Below are 21,654 nucleotides of genomic sequence, written 5' to 3' on the forward strand. Positions count from 1 at the left end.
AAGGGGTATCGTGTTCCTTTATTCATTGGTCAAAATAGGTATTGTTCTACAACCTCTCTATATTATTTTATTAGCTGTTTTGTTGTCTGTATGCACACTGTCTATATTCAATTTAGAAATAGAATAGAATAGAATCAACATACTATTTGACTTTGACAGGTATAAATCCTTGCTTCATCCAAAGAACAATTTGCCAAACCTGAAGGTTGCAATCTGAATTGCTCTTAAACTCTTTGTTATTGTGAAAGAATGTATGTATTGTACTTGGTAGATAGCATAAAACAACTACCAGAAAATATATAAATCACTATGGGGACTACAATTCTCAGCAGTGTCTGCAAACTGGCACTGAGGCAGTTAAATCATCAACGCTATGCATTTTTAAGTAACTATTTTTTTTGGGACAACACTGGATACACATATGCTGCTTTCAGACCGCAAAACTGGCTTTGACCAGGTATTTTTTTTAATTGCGGCCCTCCAGATGTGGATGAACTACACATCCCAGGATGCTTTGCATTCGTTTTGCTATGTGGCCATTCTGAAACTGATGCAAGGCATGCTGGGATGTGTAGTTTATCAACATCTGGAGGGCCGCAATTTCCCAGCCCTGCGTTAAACGGTATTTCAATGCAGATTTTGTTCCTTCACAACACTGAACCAGTTTTAACCCATAGAAAACAGTGGATGAAAAAAAACAGGTCTGAAACGGGTAGGACCCTGCTTTATTACCGTTTAGAAATACCAGTTCAATAGAACCGGTAAATGCACTCTGCACCTTTCAGACTGCATAAATTACCTTTTTAAATCGGTAAAAAAACGGCAAAATAACGGGTAGGAAAGGGGCAATAATGACACACCTAACCTAACAAAGTGGTTCTTTATTTTATCTGGATTTTGTTTCCTAAGTAATCTGTTGTGTATGGAATAAACTATATTCAAAACTTCATGACCCAAGGGTTTACTCCACTTTATGACGTATGCATTTTATATAGTGAGTCATTTTGTCAGGTATAAGATTACAGTATGTCCTGTTTTTTATATTGTTTATCTCTGTTGAGCATTCTTTTAGTACAAAGGTTCTCAAACTCAGTCCTCAGGACCCCACACAGTGCAGGTCTCCTTACAGAATCAAGTGAAATAATTAGCTCCACCTGTGGATCTTTTAACATGTGTCAGTCAGTAATGCACCTGTCTGGTGACCTGGAAAATGTGAACTGTGTGGGGACTAAGCTTGGGAGCTTGAGAGCCACTGTTTCAGTAATAATAATGCCATTATATAGAATTATTGCCAAATATTGACAATTGCCAAATATCAGCAAATATACCAATTGACAAATATCGGCAAATTTGCCCCGAAATCTTTATTCACAAAGGGGACATTAGCTTATAATAAAATGATTTCCTTGCTTAACCGCACCCAAAGAACGACCTTGATTTTGGCCATCTCTTTATTGGAAAAATACACACTTGTGCAATTTGACTTATCAGAGGTTTAATGCAGGTACATAAATGCCTCGTGGACACACAGAACAGACTAGTTGCTATGTAAAGATTCTGTAACTGTAAAGCGATGTCACAAGAGGGTGCATTCCCGGTGCCAGCCAGCATATTAGTTTTTACGGTAGCTTTCATTGTGCAACATTCATTCTTATATTTGCATTCTCTACATTCAGTAGACTTAATAATCTTGTTGGACAGTCGCTCTTGTCATACGGATGACCTAAGATATGTTTTAGTCTTTTCCGTGTTTCCTTATAAGATATGCTGTTCAATACCGTGCTGGTGCTGTGCGACGGCTGCTCAGGCGGATGACGGTGAGTGATGATTAGCAGTTGGACAATTGAATCAGTCACTGTCACGTCTTCATTTCTGGTTGGCTGGCTGCATAAGAGAATTGTGCAGCATTAGATTTCAGGCAGATCTTGCTGGGTTGGCTGCTGCTGGACACCTGGCACAGGCAGAGGTTCTACAGACTGGAGGATTGGGTCGCTGCACCTGCCACAGTATGACTTTAATTCTGGACTATAGATGGCCTAAGTGGCACTGTATGGGGGGGAGATGTACCAACCAATCAACTCCCAACTGCCATGTTTCACGCTGTGTATGAAAAATGTCAGTTAAGAGCTGGTTAGCTGTTACTTTATCTCTCTCCACTGTATCTCTCTAGAAAGGATTAGTACATCTGCCCCAAGTTGTGAACTTGATGGTGTCAGTAGGGAAAACAGTGGGTGTCTTTTTATGATTCACCCCCCACACCCTGCGTGACATCCTGTCTTTCTAGACGCTGACACTTCTCTATTGGCTGAAGCTTCAGCCAATAGAAGGCGTTGTTTAGTTTAGTAGTTGAGGTTGAAAAAAGACGTCATCAAGTTCAACCTTTTACAGGACCCAATAGAGCAGGCATTCCCAACCACGGTCCTCAAGGCACACCAACAGTGCAGGTATTAGTGATATCCAGGCTTCAGCACAAATGGTTTAATCAGAATCCCTCAGATACTAATTAAGTCACCTGTGCTCAAGCCTGGATATCTACAAAACCTGCACTTGTTGGTGTGCCTTGAGGACCGTGGTTGGGAATGCCTGCGGTAGAGGTATGATCTAGATGGGATTTCCTCATTTGAATAATTTATTTTATTACAACTTTGGGCTAAATAGTGGTTGTAGGTTGTACACTTGAATGTTTTTTTTCCCCAATAGATGTTTGTCCAACCTTATTTTAAATGTATTCAATGTTTCTGCCTTCGCCACCTCTTCTGCAAAAGAGCTCCAAGCCCTTACTGCCATGAGCGTAAAAAAGCCTTTCCTTCTAATACCCCTTTCACACCAGCCTAAATTCCCGGGTTGTGTCAAAATAAAGCAGTCAGTATTTACCCTGCACAGAAACAAATAACTCACCCAAATCTAATTCTCTCCACACACAGGCCCGGCGCCACCACTAGGCAAATCTAGGCATTTGCCTAGGGCGCCAGCCACTGGAGGGCGGCACTTCGCCCCTCGCCTCTCGCATGGAGGCTGCAGGGGTGTCCGTGCCGGGTACCTGCGGTACTGTGTGATCTGGCGGCGGGGTCCCTGCAGTGATGCACGCTATCAGGCAGCCAGGCGGCGGCGCGGGAAGCGCTGCTGGGTTTGAAAACATTCCGCATGCTGATTGGCTGAGATTCAGCCAATCAGCGTGCGGCGAGTTTCCAAACCCATCAGCGCTTCCTGCGCCTCCGCCTGGCTGCCCGATAGCGCGCATCACTGCAGGGACCCCGCCGCCAGATCACACAGCGCCGCAGGTTCCCCCCCCCCATAGGCACCGGGGCGCCCCACCCTCCCTCGCCTGGGGCGCTCCGGTGCCTTGCACCGGCCCTGTCCACACATGCTACATCTGCCCCCCTGCAGTGCACATGGTTTTGTCCATCTAAGAAGAAATTTGCCAGAAGTTGTGGACCAGAATAAGGCCCAGTATCATCGTCAGTGCAACCAGTCAGTGTATCGGGGGCATTTACGAGCGATTGGGATACCTAAAGCACTTTGGTGGCATACACAGTCTATAGCACGGCATGGAGCCGAAGGCAGTGCCATCACGCAGGAGGTACTCCAAAAATCTGGGAGAGGTAACTCCTGTGGTCTACCCCAACACTCCTGTGAACATTCACTTAATAGGAGTGCAGGCACATATCCCACAATGCTGTACATTGCAAGTGCGGACCATACCAGAGACCAGTTAATCTACGGTCTATTAAAGGGGACTTGTCCATATTCGAAAATGCCTAAGCGATGCAGCTTGGGTCCACCTCTGAGTATTTAATTGTTTTTTGGTTGATATTGTGGTTCTTGAAGATGTTTGATAAATAAATATTTGATATTTTTAATTATATGGTATTAAAAATTTGAATATTTGTATTTTGGTTGGTTCTTTTTTAGACATCTTTTTATGCTTCCGCAGACATAACTATTGTCTTTGCTGCTGTTTATTAACTTCCATAAGAAGGTAAAATAACAATATATAAAGACGCCTGAGTACCGTATATACTCGAGTATAAGTCGACCCGAATATAAGCCGAGGCACCTAATTTTACAACAAAAAACTGGGAAAACGTATTGACTCAAGTGGGGACCCTCACTCGAGTATAAGCCGAGGGGGGCTTTTTCAGCATAAAAAATGTTCTGAAAAAGTAGGCTTATACTCGAGTATATATGGTAATTTCTATTGTGTTTCCAGGTTCACATCTTCTGGTCCTATAAACAAACTCTAATAGCAATATATGTGATAAACCACCAACCAATCAGCTACTACCTTTTATTTTTCAAACCCAGCATGTGACATCTGGCCATAAATGAGAGGAGGAAACCCATGTGCAGTCTGCGTCTGCGTCTGGGAACCTTTCCCTCTAGAGAACAATGGGCCTTATTCTGGTTGGAGCGGCCGGGCCGTACGCGTACGTCCCGGGGTTTTTCATGATCTGCGCATGTGCAGATACGCTAATGCACCTGCGCGAACACTCCACATCGCTTACGGCCGGTGTCTCAACGTGCGAAAAAACCTGTACGCGAGCGTACGGGTAATGGGGCGGCATAGGGGCGTGTTGATGGGAGCGGCCGAATTAATGAGGGAAAATGGGCGTAAATATGGGCGTACACGGGGGTGTGCACCAAAAATGAGCGGTGCTACTACCGCACGATCGACTAAGGCACCGTTCATTTCGGACACCAAACAGGCGGCCGCCAACCGCCAGCTCAAACCACCCCTACAGATACCGCATGCCAGCGTGCGCCTGAGTTGGCTAATTTACGCTGATTACTACTCAAACACATACACCTGAATGTAATAAGCAATGCTGCAGTCTATTAAGTCCAAAGCATGATTTCACTACCTGCAAGCCACACACACAGCACGCAAACACATTGGAAGCTTATGTTTTTATACTTCTCCACATTTAAAGGTTTGTTTAATTTAAGGTAAGAATCTTTTTATACGCTAAGGTAGGTATTTGCTAAACAGACACATTCACTACGTGCTTTCATAGACTTTACGCAGTAGCACACTCAATCTACACAAGTCGACATGTGTCAACGTGTTCACTCTAATACTAACATAGGTTTTGTATTTAGGATACAATAACATAAACCACATCTAACACCTACAAAGGATGTTTCAGCAATGTTTGAAGCCCATGACCACTATTTTCCACACAATCTTTGTATAGTACCCAAAATAATGACCTCTACCACTATCTCATCTGCTATGATTTGGATTTGACTACACTCTGGATGTAAGATGCCACCAATCACATTATTGCACTCTCATCTCTCTAACAAAGGATTCCTACATCTGCTTATGACACTGTCAAATCATATATATTTAAAAAGTTAGGCATGTTTGTTCACAAGCTAATTTATCATGTTTGGCCCATTCACACATCTTTTTTTAGGGAGGACACATATGCATTCCTACACAAATGTACCTTTTCACCCTTGTTTGTCTGCCTCACCCACTCCATGAGGAAAGCATTGTTCTGGACCTGCTTTTACCTACTACTGTAGGAGCTACCTCACCTGCACACAAACTGCTTTCTCACCTATTAAGTTGCTCTGCACATGTGCTGACACAAACTAATTAGCAGGGAAAAGTTGGATAGGAACATGGGAATGGCTATGGAGAGGGTTACACATGGGAAACTTCGACCACACTTCAACAAATGTTCAAAAATACCCTGGTCAGTAAGTACACATAAATCTAGTATTTGTTTCACACAAGAAATTACACATACCACAATTTAGATTTAATTTGTAAAATAAATTTATTTGCTGTTCAGCATCACAGCTTGACACTTTAATGTGAGAAATCAAATAACCAAATAAAATAGACACACAAATAATAAAACAGCCAGAACAAGAGGTTGCATATCTCCAAACATGTGTTACCCTGCAAATGCAATGGTGAAAGAAATGGGGACACCAGAATACGTACTGCAACAACCAGGGTGAATACTAAGCAAGATACACACCACCAAAAAAAAATATCCTGCATTTGTAGAGGTCAAAATACGAACTTTCATGCCCATGGCACGCAAATGGATCAATGGCCAACTCAGGAAGCGGATGTCCAGTGCAATTTAAACCTTTGGCCTCCAACCACAGAGGAAGTGAACCAGGTCTCATTTGGGCCCTTTTTTGCCCCTTTTAGATGGGGCCTTGGGGACAGGGGCCTTTGGCTCAGCTGCCTTGCGGCGTCTTCCACTAGTCGACACAGGAGGGTCAGCCGAGGTGGAAGGTTGGGGAGCAGCTTGGGGTGGGGCAGCAGATGGGGGATTGTCCCTTAGGGACCTGGCGGTGGACAGCTGCTCCGCAAGAAGTTCATTCTGGCGGCTGAGGTGTTGGCCAATGCTTAGCATGCCAGCCGCCAGAGTTTCATTAATGCGGTTCAAGGCCTCAACCTGCACCTGGTTTGTGGCCTTCCACTCCGCCAGAAAATCCGCCACCTGCTGCTGACGGATCGCAGCATCAACCCCTTGCTGCTCGATCCTGTCCAGCGTCACCAACAGGCTCTCAGTCCATGTTTCCTGTGGCTGGGGCTGGGGGCGACGTGTTGGTGGAGGCTGGACCACTTGCTCCACCTGTGGCTCTGCAGAGGAAGATGCTGCCGGTACATACTGTGTTTCTGCTTCTTCTAGGATAAGAATTGAAAACAATGTCACCATCACATACGCAATCAAAAATATCTTTCTAAATACAATGCATTACTGTGACTTACCATCAAAAGCAGCAGCAAAGACCTCCGCCGGGAGCTCACTGTCCATATTGGAGATCCCCCTGACCTCGGCCACATCGATCACGTCACAGGAGTCCAGCTCCAGGGGGGTATACTCCAAATGGTCAGGCATAGGACCTCTCCCGGTGGACATGCTGTGGTTGTACCGGTCAGTCATCTTCTTCTTCAGTGCACTTTTGAAGTCAGTCCACCTACAAGTTTAAAAATACAAATATCACCATGAGATATGTGCACCACTGTGCTACGTGTAGGGTTACCACCTAGTCCCTTTAATTCCGGACACATGTTACTTACACAGGTTCTGTGGCAGTTTAAAATTAGGTGAAGTGGAGTCTTGAAGTCAGCCAGCCACAGAACCTGTGTAATTAATATGTGTCCGGAATAAAAGGGACTATGTGGTACCCCTAGCTACGTGACATTTGCTAGTGTGGGTGATCTTATGTTTTTTTGCCATATGTGTCCCACACACACATTCATGTCTCAATTAGGAGGCATTTCAGTGTCTCATCTCATTCATTAGGCCACTAAATGCACATACATACATCACTATGCAGAAATGACATCATCCATGGCCAAATTAGGCACCTCCACCTGGTGTGAAACTACACATTTCACCATAGCTTGACAATGTGGTTATTATGGAGTAATTTAACTATGGAATGGCATACTGGGATGTGTAGTTTCTCACCAGCTACATGTGCACAGTTTGCTCATTCTTGTTTCAGTAGCAGCATATGGAACATGTTACAACAACTCTTTCAAAAACACACTTTCTCTTGTCCCATCACATACTTCACATGAGCAGAACTGTGCCCATAACCTCACATCACACCAATGGTGCATGTTTCATATATCAATGTGGGTTATTAGACATGGTTGTGTTCACATGTGACATTGAAGTGTAGCACTATCTACAAACACACCTTTCTATTAGTCTCAAAACATACATGTAACATATGTACACACATATGACATTATCAGGGGGACAAAGACCAGGGCAATTTTTCAGCAGTCTCCAGCAGGAACTGAGGCCCTTATTCTAGTTCACTCTTTCTGCCCAAATATTTCTTAGATGGACAAAACCATGTTCACTGCAGGTCAGGCAGGTGTAAAACCCCACCCAAATCTGATTATCTCTGCACAAGTAACACCTGCCTCACCTGCAGTGCACATGGTTTGGTCCATCTAAGAAATATTTGGCCAGAAAGAGTGAACTAGAATAAGGGCCTCAGTTCCTGCTGGAGACTGCTGAAAAATTGCCCTGACAAACACACTAACCCTTTCTTCACCGCTTCCAAGTTCTGACCACTGGTGCCACCTGGTTCACTTCCTCTGTGATCTTCTCCCAAAGGTTTCTCCTTGCACTGGCACCCGGCTTCCTGGTTGCCAACTCAATCCATTCGCGTGCCCTGGGCACTAGAATTCGCATTTCGGCCTCTACAAATGCAGGGTTTCTCTTTCTGGTGGTGGTATCCTGCTCAGTCCTCACCCTCGATGTTGCAGCACGTTTTCTGGTGGCCCCAGTTCTCTCACCATGCACCTGCTGGGTCACACCTGTTTGGAGAGATGCAACCTCTTGTTCTGGCTGGTTGCTTGGCCCTTGTGGAGCTGGTGGAGGTTCACCAGGGCCTGTTACTGAGGGGCCCGCTTGATCTTGCAGGCTACTCCTCTCTTGGGCCCTCCTTCTCCGCTCCTGTTCCCTCTTCTGTAATGCTTCAAGCAGGGATTCTGCTTTTGCTCTCTGCAGAGCGTCCTCTGCTGCTGAATCCTCAGAGTCAGACATGTTTGCAGCAATTGTGGCCTGCATCTGACTGAATATTTATATGTTAATTTCCCGCCATGAACAAGGGGGCGTATATTTTTCCACGCAATATAGATGCAAATTTACGCCGATATTTCCCGCGATAATTGCCGCTTAAATTACGCAGGTCTCAACGCACCTGACCAAACACCTGTATATGCACATACACAGGTTGTGGAGCATTGTGCTACATCGTGAAATGTGGGCACCTGTCATTCCAATGACGAGTGTTGTCAGCTGGTATCTGTTGGAGTTCGTGTATGCTTTGTGAGTCACATTTCAAAACATCACGTTATAATGCTTTCCTTACATATGTAATGTGTATGAAATTGTCATACAGCAACATGTTGCATCGTGCCCCCTTTAAGCAGCGTAGTTATAAGTAGAGGGTTGCGTGTATTATTTTCCGCCTACTGTATATACAGTACTTCTCTGTATGCATATCGGTGCATCGTGCCCCCTTTAAGCAGCGTAGTTATAAGTAGAGGGTTGCGTGTATTATTTTCCGCACACTGTAAGTACAGTACTTCTCTGTTCATTGAATGCATGCTGTTGGTTGTGGTGTGTGTATATCGGAACGGTCCGCGTAAGTTTCTATTCGCATCCAGTTTGTTAATGTAAGAGGGATTAATAAAGTTAATACCAAACAAACAATTTTTTCGACCAATCAGCAAGCACCAAAAGTGATATATGTACCTGCAATTAATAACTGCGCCATTGCCAATATGACTTGTCCAAGAGCTAGGCCCTTTTCCACCTCAGAGCTTTTGGCCCTGGTGGAAGTGATGGACCGTCACCTGGGGCCCAGGGGCCCATATGTCTGTAATGCCGACAAGCGGCGGGCGTATACTGCTGCCCGCCGCCTCATCTTCTCTACGACCGGCGTCCGCAGAAGCCTGGGGCAGGTTGAGCGGCGCTGGTCAGACCTGCGCCGGCGGCAGCCGGTTCTTCTCAGCAGCCTTCGCCGCCATATTGCCCGATGTAAGTTTTGATTACTAGTATGTCAGCGTTTTTTAGCAATGTTTTGTGTACTTTTTATAAATATGTTCCTGAGTATGGGGGTGTATGGGGGTGTATATGGGGGGTATATGGGGGGTATATGGGGTGTATATGGGGTGTATATGGGTGTATATGGGTGTATATGGGTGTATGGGGGTGTATATGGGGGGTATATGGGGTGTATATGGGGGGTATATGGGGGGTATATGGGGTGTATATGGGAGTGTATATGGGTGTATATGGGTGTATATGGGTGTATGGGGGTGTATATGGGGGGTATATGGGGTGTATATGGGGGGTATATGGGGGGTATATGGGGTGTATATGGGGGGTATATGGGGGGTATATGGGGTGTATATGGGGGTGTATATGGGTGTATATGGGTGTATATGGGTGTGTATGGGTGTATAGGGGGTGTATAGGGGGTGTAAAGGGGGGGGGTTTAAGTAGTTGATCAGTTTTTGGGTGTAGGATATCAAATAGTTTGCATGATAAATGTCTGAAATATCACAGCAATGATAATTTGGAAGGTTATGAGCATGACTAATGTGAATTTTTCTTTCCCCATCCACCTTGCTCCTGACCCCCTCAACCACTGCACAGCCAAGCAGCGGCAACCAGGATGGCTCAAGTAGCCGTAAGTAAATAATGTGTCTAATGTTGACCTACACATTTCTACACATAAACAATCACAACAACCACATATGTGTATCCAACATCAACATTAGTTGCAACATATCACTGCAGGCCGACCATGAGGTGTGTCCTGTCCTTCTCCAGGAACAAGGCTCCCCTTGGTGGTTTTTTTGAGTGTGGCCATGCCTCACCCCTTGAATAATTGACATAACAGTACATCCAATGAGATATCCGACATTAGTGGTGTGGTAGTTATGTGGCTCCAGGTGTTGGGTAACTCCAGTTCCCAGCATGATGTGCAACACAGGGCCGGATTATAATGGAGGCGCAAGGGGTCAGTGCCCCTGGGCCCCCCTCTAGCTAGGGGCCCCCTGTGGTTGTCATGTATTTTTTAAAAATAAAATGTTTAAGTTATGTTTTGTTTTTTTTAGCTAAATGTTTTGTGCATGGGTGGGGTAGTGCTGCAGCTTCACCTATCTGCCAATGTGACAATGATTTATGGTGCTGAGCATCGGGAGCCAAGGCACACTGATTGCACAAGTGTGCAGTGCATTTCTGGGAGTTGACTAAGTCCCATGACACTTTGCACCAGAGGACAGAGGCTGAGAAGTTTGTGCTGAGCTCTGATTGGTGGAGCTCATTACATGCTTCTCAGGTCCATGGAGAACAGCAGCAGCAGCTTAGTCATAGGAGGGTTTTTAATCAGAGGCAGCACTAGGACTGTGAGGTCTCCTCCAGAGTAAGGGGCAGAGGGACAAACACAGGCTTTTCATGTGGTGTGTGTGTATATATATATATATATATGGGGTCTATTATTATTCCGAGTGCCGCCAACCCCCTGTCTATATATATATATATATATATATATATATATATATATATATATATATCCCCTGCAGGTAACCATTGACCAAGTTTATTCTGCCTTTACTCTATGTTTGGACAGTATAATATTCGCCCATGCAGTGTGCGGCCAGTAATGACAAGTGCAAGGGGGCCCCCCGCTCTAAAGTACCCCGGGCCCCCCAAAGGCTTAATCTGCCACTGGTGCAACTTAAATGTAGAGATTGTTTTGGTAATAGTGTGTGAGGCCATGCGGATGCATGCTTTACAAACATAGCTGTAGGCCTATAATTTGTACAGCAATGTCCTAAATTTAAAATAGTAAGGAGTGCTTAAGCCACAACAATGTCATAACCCTTAAATAGCACAGGCTAATTGTGAGGTTAGGGGACAGTCCCCCAAAAACAAAGTACCAATTGGGATACAGCATACATTCATTGATGAAGGAGTAATTGAATTAATGTTATTTACTATGTACAGTATGTGTGTGTTAACATATTATTTTTTAGTACTGTGTTTACAGCAGACCCATCTTCAATGTAGTTTCTAAATGTATGTGGCCTTCACACATAACTCTGAACTTTTTATTATGTACAAATACAACAAACATTTGTGTATGTTATATATTAATTTTTTGTTTTATCCCTTCATTACAGACACTGAACAGCAGCAGGAGGAGGTGGCAGCCCTCATGCGGGAAATCATGCTGACCATTGTATACCTGCAGCTCCTTTTTGGCCTTCTGGAGGCCCGCCTTTAATTTTTTATTTATCCCCCCCCTTTTTATTTTTGTCTCAAATAAAAGTTTGATTACAGTTCGAAATTGCCTGTGTTTTTAATAATAAATATGTTAGAGGGCGTGTAAGGGTAGGTACATACAGATGTGTACTGTAAGTTATACTTGTAATTTGAGGTGAGGGGTAATGATTGATGTGTGAATGTGTGTGTTTTTGAGTAAAATAACACATAGTGAAAATGCATGAATGTTTAATGTTGTTCGATTAAAACATCACACATAACATCAGGGTAGGTATACATGTTACACATTTTGGACAAAGTAATTACGTACATAATTTAGTACATATACAGAAACACCAACATAACTTGATTTAAAAGTAACAGCAATATGGGGACACATAGATAGTGATTAAAATGCCACATTAGAACATAACAAATATACATGTAATGTGGGTTCAAATGTAGTTTTATTAGGTCTTTATTAAGGTAGACAATTGAGTTAATAGAAAACAATAAGTGAATAAAAATAGATTAATTAATCAATTGTCAGATTAGTAGTTGAGAGGCAAGATTTGCAGGTCCATATATGTGAAGGGTATGCCAGCGTGCACGGACGTACGCTCACTCTCACGAGCGGTGACATAAGCTGAGTTTTCCATTGAAAACAATAGGGACCCGTCCGTGTAAACTGGCGTACGCTCAGATCTCCGCAAGAAGTCGGTGGGGAGACGGAGGAAAGACGGCCGTACACGGCGCCGTACGCTCAGTTGTACGCCTGTTGTCGGAGTGCAAGGGCTGTCCCGTCCGCGTACGTTGCCGTACGCTCATTTGTACGCCACTCCCCTTCTACGGTATTTCTGCCCGTACGTAAGCGGCTGATTTGTGGGTGGACTTAACCCTAACGGCCGCGTACGGCTAGCGTGCGGTAATGGCGAACGTACGCACGTTTGGCCGCTCCGATCAGAATAACCTCCTATGACTCTATGGTCACTAGGAGACCGTAGTGCTGTCCCAAAGCCTATTGCATAGTTGCCTACTTTTGAAAACTAGTTTAAGGGAGATTATAGTTGGTAGTAGAATCTAGCAAAACACCCCATTGAGGGGGGGGGGGGGGGCATGTTCCTCCCAAAGGGCGTGTCTAGTTCCATATATGGACAGATTGTGAAAAGAGATTGTGAACGTGGCACCTAGAAGCATGGGTGTGTACTGCTACATCTGAGAGGAATCTTCTAAAATGACTTAAATCCAAATGTAGATGATCCCCAAAGCAGTTAGGAAGAGTGTACTGTACTGTACTTGGTAAAGTGCTAAGAAATGGTGCTGATGATTCAATGTAAATGTATCTGTCTCTCGTTCCTTTTTCCCCAAAAATGTAACAGTGTAATGTGGGCTAGGTGAAATAAGGGAGATTGGTAGACTAATGAGGGAGAGAGGGAGATTGCTGCTATGTCAGGGAGTTGCCTGCAGAATGCAGGAGGGGAGGTAACTATGATGTAACAGTATAATGTGGGCTAGGTGACATGAGGGAGATTGCTAGACTAATGAGGGAGAGAGGGAGATTGCTGCTATATCAGGGAGTCTCCTTCAGAATGCAGGAGAGGAGGTAACTATGATGTAACAGTGTAATGTGGGCTAGGTGACATGAGGGAGATTGCTAGAGTAATAAGGGAGAGAGGGAGATTGCTGTTATTTCAGGGAGTCTCCTGCAGAATGCAGGAGGGGAGGTAACTATGATGTAACCATGTAATGTGGGCTAGGTGATATGAGGGAGATTGCTATTTGCTAGACTAATGAGGGAGAGAGGGAGATTGCTGCTATTTCAGGCAGTCTCCTGCAGAATGCAGGAGGGGAGGTAACTATGATGTAACAGTGTAATGTGGGCTAGGTGACATGAGGGAGATTGCTAGAGTAATAAGGGAGAGAGGGAGATTGCTGTTATGTCAGGGAGTCTCCTGCAGAATGCAGGAGGGGAGGTAACTATGATGTAACAGTGTAATGTGGGCTTGGTGATATGAGGGAGATTGCTAGACTAATGAGGGAGAGAGGGAGATTGCTGCTATTTCAGGCAGTCTCCTGCAGAATGCAGGAGGGTAGGCAACTATGGCCTATTGCCCATGTGCAGGTATCTGGGAAAATGGCCACCGCACCCTTTTACAGGTCGTTTTTGCAATGGTGTTGGACCCCTTATTCCCTGGTGGCCCATGTGTAGGGCACACACTACAACCAGTATAGCTACACCAGTACTCCTGTCCCTCACACTCTATCATAGAGAACCCAAGCAAAAGCTAAAGGGTACATTCCCATCCCTTTACAGATAATGTTGCAGTAAAACAGATCTGTATTGGCAAAAAAAGAAAATAGATTTGATGGAGGAAAGGCAGAAACACTGCAGCTGTAGACGTCTCGGATGCTATGTTTTTCCTGTCGCTGTATATATCAAATCAAGGGGGGCTGTAGGGGAAGCTGGAAGGAAATACAAATTGTTATGCAGATGGCTCCAAGTGTTCAGAAAACGAGGAAGGGGGCCACATGAAATTGGTTCTATTTTTCATGAATTAGAATTTGGAGGAAGATTATGCACTGATGAAGGAAAAAAAATCCCCTGCAATATGTTTCCAGAATTCTGAAAACATTGGCTGGAAATGCTAGAAAAAAATATAGATACATAGAATCCATTTAAGCAGTTGAGGAAAAGCTCTGTTCCATTCAGGCTTCAGATGAAATTTGGATCTAGAACAAATCTAAGGAAAACAGATGGCTGCAAATCGTCAGCAACAACGTCGTAGTCCTATTTTTATATTGTATTAAATATATTTCTTGCATAGCTACACCATTACATATACATTTAGGGCTAATGTACTAACAAATTAGGGGCCTGATTTTGTTTGGCATGCTCCCCTGCATGTACTTGCAGGGGAGCAATGTTTGACTAATGCGCATTTCTGTGCATGCGCTGGGTGCGAACGGGAACGGCGAACTGCAAGTTCACATCCCATTCGCACTTAACGGTGCAAGCGGGGTGTGTGGGGCGGCAGCGGATAGACGCACCCATGGGAATGGCCAGCGTTTCACGGGTGTTCCCATTAAAACGCTGGGCGTTCTCACGGAAGTGAGGCAGTGACGTGGTTGCTGGCGTTGGGCAGCTGACATCGCCGGATGTCAACTGGCCACCTTGTCTTTGCACAGGGCGCCTAAGAGTTTCTTAGTTTTGCGTGCACGTTCCACGTCATTCGATGGTCGGTGATCATCGAATTATGTGGTCCACGCCTCCTAGGGAAAACATCCATTCGCACTGCGTGTGAACAAGACTAAGGCCAGGGGCGGATTGGGTCTTGAATCCGGCCCGGGAGCGGGGGGGCGGCATGTAATGCGGAGGGGCGGTATGTAATGCACGCGCGGCAGCATGTAATGCATACGGGGGCGGTGGCTCACCTGTTTCTCTCTGCTGGCCGGGCGGAGGGGGAACGGGAGCTGGGAGCGCGCTTGAAGGCCCTGGGAGGTGCTGTGCGGGCATGCGCAGAAGCCCACCCGTGGCCATTTTTAATGTGGGCAAATTGCCTTTATAATGATTTTTGGGCCGGCCCACCGGGAAAAGGCCCGGTTTCCCGGTGGGAGAACACTCCTTGCAATGTTCACAGAAAGGGCAAAGTAAAGAAACATACTATACCAAAGCAGTGCCCAGTTTTAGCCCCATACCACCCAGAAACACTATCAATCCATTAAAAAGACTTAGGGGGTCATTCTAATTAGGTATGCATGCATAAAACTAAGGGGCCGATTCAGACCTGATTGCACAACTGCAAATACGCATGGCCGAAGAAAATCTCAATAGATTGCAAATGCGTAATGCCCATAATATGTATGGATGGATGGATGTGTCAAGCTGCCCTGCGATGAAAGCCTAGTAAACATGTCAGGAGTGGTAACCGGCTGTTTCATTGGAGCACCAAGAAAAACGCTAGGCATGCCAGAAAAAACACTGGGAGTAACGGGAAAAAGCAAATGTACCAAAGCATTTTAGGGCAAGCGTTTCCGGACCGAATATGAATGTTTTTAACACAGCCGCAGAGTAAGTCTGAACCTGCGATCAATGGTGACCAGTGTAAAAATCATTTGATGGTGACCAGTTTACGGTTCTAAACATATTCACACGGCTGCGACTAGAAATTGGCAGCCATACAGCTGCGTGGCATTATGAGATTGCCATAGGATAGAGTGGACTGGGGGTGGGGTGGACACTCTTAACCCTATCAAACTCTATCACAGAGGTAAGCAGCAAGTCATTGGCACAACACTTTTGCTGGTAAGCTGCTCAATCAGAGGTGTGTCACTCAGGTGTCAAAAGGGAGGGGTAATTCTGGTTAGGAAAACAACATTTTGTATCCCAATTGCACACTGAGTGAAAAATGACTACATATTAATCCAGGGCTGGGCAACACCGGCCCTCCAGATGTTAGTGAACTACACATCCCAGGATGCTTTGCATTAGTTTTGCTATGTGGCCATGCTGAAACTGATGCAAGGCATGCTGGGATGTGTAGTTCATCAACATCTGGAGGGCCGGTGTTGCCCAGCCCTGTATTAATCAGATAATACAGAGATCTTGGTTGCATATATCTGCAGATATAAGGCTAATCTCCCAGGCCGTACGTCAAGGCGTCTCTGTCACTGGCACCCTCTCACGTGGCACCTTGCTTACTGTTTGACATGTAGGTAGGAGAGTAGGAGGATGTGAGTCTGCTTGTCTCCTTTGCAGGGTGTGCCATGATTTTGGTGAACATGGTGACCTGCAAGGGGCGGTTCTATGCAATGAGCCTTTCTTTCCTCTGCTGGCTGGCACAGTCTACCAGAATGGTCCCAGGTCAATGATGCTGCAACCCCGAGATGATGATGATGTGCCAGGCTGTGCTCTGAGGAGAACGTTTACTTTATGTGAAAATGCCCTGGTAATCTCAAGTGGTGATGCATTTTGTTTGTAATTCCCAAGGGTGCAAAAACTTTATTCTGGAAAATGTGAAAAATAAAAACAATTCACACATGGACTCCACTCATCTCTATATAATCTCTATTATATGTGATGCAAAATATACTGTTCATCCTCACAGTATATCCATCCAGCATTGTCTTCTCAACCTCCCGCCCTCCTGCTCCTGTCAATCTATCCGGTCTACCAGTTCCCTCTCTGCTCACGGCTAGCCATGCCTGTCTATTAGGGCGAGATGTACTAAAGGGAAAATGCGGTAAAACCCCCGTTTTACCGCATTTTCCTATGTACTAAATCCCGTTCGCAGCGGTTTCGCAGGGCAGGGTATCGCCACCTTTGGGTGGCGATACCCTATAGAAGCCTATGGGCTTCTTTTCGCCGCCCGCCGCGTCGCCGCAACCCGCCGCCTCGCCGACCCCTTCTTTCCCCCCTCCCTTGGGCTTACCTTCTTGCAGGTCCTCCTGGACCCCGGAAGGTAAGCCCTTCCTCCCCCTAGCAACGCAGCCGGACGTCCTTCCGGCTGCAGGGGGAGGAGGAAGCGCCGGGGACAGCTTCCTTAGCTGTCCCCGGCGTGAAAGCTGCAGAAGCCGGCAGGGAGGTGACGGAGACCCCCCGCAGACCACAGTACAGGTATCGCGGGGGGCCTCCGTCACCGCATCGCGATGCCAGCCGCATATGTTAGTACATATGCGGCGGCATCGCGGCGGGGGGGGGCGCGAAGGGCGGCGATGTATTTTAATACATCCCGCCCTTAGTCCAGAGCACAGATTAATGTTGTGTGGAGAGATAAGGAACCAGCCAACCAGCTTTTGTCATTTTTCCAACACAGCCTGTAACATGGCAATAATTAGCTGATTGGATGGTAGCAGTGGTATATTTACAATGGGCGCTGCACACATGGGCTCCTGAGTTCTACAGGAGCCCCCACCGCATCCAACGATGAAGGCAGTAGATCTGCCGCAATCTCAGGAAAAATGGGCAATATAGTCTGCACACTCTATTTCTCATACTCTTTTGCACTGGGAAGCAGGATGCTTCTCCCAGCAGAAAGGGGGTGGGGAGGAGGCTAGAGGAGGCTGCACACGGGCCTCCCCCTCTCTTACAGCACTGCTGGATGATAGTTTATGTCTCCATATGTTATTACTCTCCAAGGCTTACTGTACATCTGTCCAAACCATTGCCTCCCAGTGGCAAGCACAGGATTTTTAGAGGGGGGTTTCCAAATGTAATCCAAAATCTCCCACCCTGCAGTGCATTAGAGTAAGTAAAGGAGTCTGGGGGATCGGTAACATCCCTAAAAGTTGGTATTTTTATACAAAGGATACTGTATGGAATACAGTATTAATATTTAAATTAACAGTACAGATGGTCTATAATATAGGTTGTTTCAAACATTAACAAAAACATCAGTGGTCAGGAAAAGGTTAATCATATAATAAATAAATACACAAACATAATAGAACAAGTACTGCACTTTCTAAGCTCACAATCTCCCACCTCATCTTAAGGCTCCTGTCTCTTCCTCCTGGCAGCTGCTCTCTGGCCATTGCAATGTCTGAGGGCTCAGATCCACACATACAGGAAATGCGGTAAAAGAGCTGGTACACTGGGCATGTGCAGCAGCTCTGCTCTGTCCCTTACACTGCATGATGTGGTGGCAGCTCTATTGATCATATAATATACCAGTGCTATTGTCATAATTTAAGGCACTTGCCAATAGGAGGGGGGTTTCCATGCAACCCCCCTGCGTTTGCCTATGCCACCCCCCTCTTCCTCTATCACTGTACGCATGCTTTCTACCAGTTAATAACCCAATTCCTGGTTAAGTTATCGGCTATGCTGGCAAACCTTTATTTCACGCCACTGACAATCTGACAATAAGACAGAGGTGAGGTGGGAGGAATAAGGGCAACAATAGGGAGAGACAGAAGGGATTGGTGGAGAGAGATGGAAAGGTGGGAGAAGAATGCAAAAACTATACACAATAACTAGCTACCTAGAAACTGACAGGTCCAAAATACTAGTTTATTATAATTACAGAAAGAACAATGTCGCAGACTTCATAAATGCAGTACTCAGATGAATGACTGTCACACAAAGGTGTGTGAGCAATTCCACTGCATACCAATAAACATGATCTGTGACACCCACATGCTGACAAAATTGTGTGAGTAAGAGCCGCAAATGAATGTGCTTCATTCTCCACTGTGCGCTGTTTGCTGATTGATGGTTTATGGAGCTTTTGGGCTCAATTAGTTGGAAAGTAGTGTTTTCTGTATAGTGCTTGGCAGAGTAAATGAGGCATTGGATGGATTTGCCGCATGAGCTGTACAGTAGCCCCATACCTTTGTAAACCTTACCCATTTTGCTGGAGGCACAGAGTACACAGATGAGTAATTTGTACTCAGTAAAGAATGCATATAATTCAGACTATTCCAGAAGTAATGCAGCACTGAGGTATCAGCAAGGTGACAGTGCCCTGGAATAGACCTGTGTATCCTCTGGCATGGGGCTGAGCTGGTAACGGAGGCATATTTTATTGTTTCTGACATGGGGGCTGCCATGTGAGATATTAAGTAGTGGTCTCTTGAGGTGCCCATACACTAGTAAGATTTATCTTCAGATCTGGCTGGTTGGAACAAAAACATGGTTATGGATGAGTGACAGTTTGTCAGTTTTCCAGCATTTCCAAGCAAATGGTCAACTGTCATGTGCTCTCATCCATAACCAGGTTTTTGTTCCAACCAGACAGATCTGCAGATAAATATGCATTTGTATGGCCACCTTTAAGCTGGCCATAAACTGGGGCTATTCACATGCAATTTGGGCTCTTTTCACGCCATTGCGGTAATTAATCGCATGAAAAGTGTCCACATCGCATGTCACTGACAGCAGGTCCAATGCGATGCGTGTTCCTGTGTACATCGCACCGGAGTATGTGAGTTGCACTGTCTGCAGAAGCGATCTCTTGGATTGCGTGTGAGCCGGGCAGGCTTGGCTGAGGTTGCATGTGATATATCGTATGTGAAATGACCGCACGCTATATATCGTATGCAAGAGGGCCATATACTATGTACTGTATCTCCTGCGATCCTTCCACCTGGAAAGTCCCGAGAAGCTCATGGGGGATCATGGGTGACTTCTTTGAGGGGATGGCCAGCTTATACCCATGGCCAATAAAAGTAACCCATGCTAATCCACTTACTTTACTGATTTACATGAACAGACTATTTGGATTTATATATATATATATATATATATATATATATATATATATATATATATATATATACACACAATGGGGCAAAAAAGTATTTGGACAGCCACCGATTGTGCAAGTTGACCCATTTAAAAAGAGGAGAAGGTCTGTAATTTCCATCATAGGTACACTTCTCCTGTGAGGGACAATCAAAAAGTTAAACTCAATACTTAAGTATAGTAATTTACTCGGTTGGCAATTACAGAGCTCAAACATTTCCTGTAGTTCTTGACCAGGTTTGCACACACTGTAGCAGGTATTTTGGCCCGCTGTTCCACAGTCACGTTTTGGTACTGTCGTCGAGCAATACGGATTTACAACTCCTCCACAGATTTTCAAGTGTTTAGGCCACTCCAGGACCTTAAAATGCTTCTTACGGAGCCACTCCTTAGTTGCCCGGGCGGTTTGGGGTCATTGTCAAGCAGGAAGACCCAGCCACGTTCCATGTTTAATGCTCTTACTGAGGAAAGGAGGTCTTTGGCCAAAATCTCACTATACATGCCTCTCCTTAACACAGATCAGTCGCCCTGTCCCTTTTGCAGAAATGCTGCCCTAAAGCATGATGTTTCCACCCCCATGCTTCACAGTGGGTGTGGTGTTTTTGGGATGCCACTTATGATTCTTCTCCCTCCGAACACGGCGAGTATATTTATATTTATAACAAAAAGTTCCATTTTGCTCTCATCTGACCACGTGACATTCTCCCAATCCTCCTTTGGATCATCCAGATGGTTACTGGCAAACTTTAGACGGGCCTGGACATGTGCTGGCTTAGGCAGGGGGACCTTTCGGGTGCTGCAGGATTTGAATCCATGACAATGTAGTATGGTACTAATGGTTACTTTTGTGTCTGTGGTCCCAGCTCTCTTGAGGTCATCAACCAGGTCCCCCATGTAGTTCTGGGATGATTCCTCACCATTCTCAAGATCATTGATACCCCCACCAGGGGAGATCTTGCATGGAGCCCCAGGTCAAGGGAGATTGTCTGTGATCTTGTATTTCTTCCATTTTTTTATAACTGCACAGTTGATCTCTGCTTGCATATTGTCGAGTAGCTCATCCCAGCCTTGTGCAGCTCTACAATTTTGTCCCTGGTGTCCTTAGACAACTCTCTGGTCTTGGCCGTTGCAGAGAGGTTGCAGTGTGACTGTTTGATGGTGTGCACAGGTGTCTTTTATACAGACAACCAATTCAAACAGGTGCCATTAATATAGTGGAGGATAGAAGAGCTTCTTAAAGAAGAAGTTATAGGTCTGTGAGAGCCTGAAATCTTGCTGGTTGGTAGGGGACCAAATATTTATTCTCCTCAAGAATATACAAATAAATTGTTTAAAAATCATACAGTGTGATTTTTTTCCACATTCTGTCTCTCACAGTTGAAGTGTACCTATAACGGAAATTACAGTCCTCTCTCATCTTTTTTAAATGGCTCAGCTTGCACAATTGGTGGCTGTACAAATACTTCTTTGCCCCACTGTGTCTCTGTATATATACAGTATATATATATATATATATATATATATATATATATATATATATATATATATATATATATATATACATAGATATCTATATATATATATATATATATACACTTCCCAAATGTGGTTCAGCGCACTTTACTCAATTGATAG

This window comes from Crinia signifera, chromosome 19 (assembly GCF_055691185.1).
Source record: "Crinia signifera chromosome 19, ASM5569118v1, whole genome shotgun sequence".
NCBI classification, from domain to species: Eukaryota; Metazoa; Chordata; class Amphibia; order Anura; family Myobatrachidae; genus Crinia; species Crinia signifera.